At 35.3% G+C, this 2,702-nt stretch overlaps 1 pseudogene; it reads left to right on the forward strand.

The window, feature by feature from the left end:
* Nucleotides 1–870: 870 nt before the first annotated feature.
* On the forward strand, nt 871–966 carry LOC122102975 (annotated as a pseudogene).
* Nucleotides 967–2,702: the final 1,736 nt, after the last annotated feature.

The following is a 2,702-nucleotide window of genomic DNA, read 5'->3' on the forward strand; positions in this document are numbered from 1 at the left end:
AGTTAGTGTATCAAAGGCAACTCTGTTTTAAAGTATTATTGCATTATCTCTACCTCAGTGTTTGATAGCGTTAGACCTAAAGCTTTACCACTTGTAGATTTACAGCCTGGAGGTAAGAGGCAATATTATGATTAATACATTATCAATTTAAAGCCTAATATTGAGGAGAAACATATGGACTCCTCCTGCAACTATGAAAATATTTGGTTATAGAAAGGCAGCAGTGTAAGTTCCTGCCTGGTTGGATGATAGACAGGCCAGGTCATTAGGTCATCATGCATATGAACAATTTTTTCACCTTCTTGGCTTTAGCTACTTTTGAAATGGTAGGTATTATAAACAATTATATTTTAGTATGAAAAGTTCTGTCTGAACTGTTCCTCTCTCTATGATACCTTGTAACTAAGATTAATTTTGTTCAAGTAATATAATCTATACTCTCAGGGTAAGATATTCTGGTTGGTCTGTTCCTACAGGGAAGAAGAGTAAAGGACCAGGTAAACATTTGTGTCAGTAAGACCTCATTTGGAAAATTTCAGTTGTAGAAGTTTAGAAGTAGCTCTTATGCAAGGCTTACTTTGAATCCATTAGCTCCACAATGCTCAGTTGGATAAATAAGTACTTGAAAAAGCCATCACCTTTGGACCTATATATAAATACTTGAAAGTACGATTAAATCCCACATTAAAAAGACTTAAAATTGTCACGGATAAAAAAATTGCGTATGTGAGCAATCGACTGAACAATATAATTTTTTTCCAATATTCACAGAATTTTAGGGAAATAAGATCAATAGCATTGTTAGGCAACCAAGCATATACGCCTGTATAAAGTTTGACTCATTAATTACTTAAATTTAGAGGCTACTACATGCTTCTGTAGCACATATACCCAAATTAAAATACAGAGATTAACATGGCACTTGCACAAGGATGATATGAAAATTTGTGACTATTCCATATTTTTCATTCTACAGATACAAGAAATGAAAAAAGTTATTAAAAACTTGATTACTAAATTACAAGTGTATCAATACACGTAATTCATATAATTAAAAGTTAGTTTGACATCAGTGTATTAAATCTTCACACTAGAAAAGCCTTTATGTAGCATAAACTTTACAAAACTTTTGAAATTATACAACTTTGACATTTTATCCCAAAGAAATATAATACTATAAGGACCTAGGAAAAAAAGGAATCTTAAACTGTTTCTATATGGAATGCAATCTGAAAGGACACAATAATGAACCTATATATTATAAAACAATGTAGAATTCAGAGTATACCTAGGAGAGGATAAAATAGATTATAGGCATTATACAAACATAGAATGTAGAATATTTTAAAATATACTTTTCCAGCCAAGCATCAGAAATACTTTAGTTTCTGTACTACTGATTTCAACAGGTAAGAAAATTCTTTCTGATTAAGAAATCACACACTCTGCAGAACTCATTATAGATGTATACAAAAACTCTTGAATACATTTTGACATCAAAGGCAGGCAATTCACTTGGAAGAATTCCACGGAATCCATGAATTTTTACAGTAAGATATCGCTGTTGCTGGGCGCTGGAGGCTCACGCCTATAATCCTAGCTACTCAGGAGACTGAAATCTGAGCATCACAGTTAAAAGCACGGGCAGGAGAGTCCATAAGACTCTTTTCTCAAATAAACCACTAGAAAACCAGATGTGGAGCTTTGGCTCAAGCGCTAGAGAGCTCTCCTTGAGCTGAAGAGTGCAGGGATAGAGCCCAAGCCCAGAGTTCAAGCCCCACGACTGACCAAAAAAACCCCACAAAACAAGATATTGATTGCTGTTATTTGTATTGTGAAAATATTTTGTATGGACACAAAGGACGGATTGGCATTTTTGAAATTTAAGAAACTTAACTGAACTATTAGAACTTAGAAGAACAATTCGTAAAGCCTTCCACAACTTCCAAGTGGTAGTGATACATATTTATCCTTTTGGCAATATCAAATGCAGTTTCTTCCAAGTTGTTCTTCAGGCCTGGATTGACATAATGGTTCAACAGGAGGAGATCCAGAATATCTTTGCTATCTCAATTCTCAGCAGCAAGGGGGACAAGAGGCCTTTAGTTTTGTCATTGGTATCTGCATCATGATGAAGTAAAAAAGAAGCCACTCTGGTATTATTCCACATATATGCACTGTGCAGGGGTGTCCAGGCATCTACAGTTATTGTATGTTCCTCTTGAGCCACCAACTCACTGATAATGTCTAAGTGTCCACTGTAGGCTTCCCGGTGAAGAGGGGTATACACATTGTCATCCCTAGTATTCACATGAGTGGCCATTTTGAAGTAGTCTCCGCACTGTAGTAAGCCGATCATTTTCAGCAGCCCAAAGAAATTTGTTTGGATCCTTCTCCATTTTTTTCTTGTAATTGATACCATTCCTTACTTTTTCATCCTTTTCTTCATCTTCATCAGAATTGCCTAACCAGAGACTTTGATACCAGTGGGAATGAGGTGTCCATGTATTTCCCAGTGGGAATGAGGTGTCCATGTATTTCCCTAATAATTCACATTGGTAGAACTGGTCAGAAATATCTGGTGAATTCTTGCTTATGTTTTTAACCATGATTTATTTTCTCTTTTTCCATTTTTACTATTCAAAATTATTCTAACTAGGGTGTAGGGAATTGATGGAGAGCAGAGGAAAGATGTTACACCG

Source organism: Dipodomys spectabilis, unplaced genomic scaffold, assembly GCF_019054845.1.
Source record: "Dipodomys spectabilis isolate Male_0828 unplaced genomic scaffold, ASM1905484v1 ptg001148l, whole genome shotgun sequence".
NCBI classification, from domain to species: Eukaryota; Metazoa; Chordata; class Mammalia; order Rodentia; family Heteromyidae; genus Dipodomys; species Dipodomys spectabilis.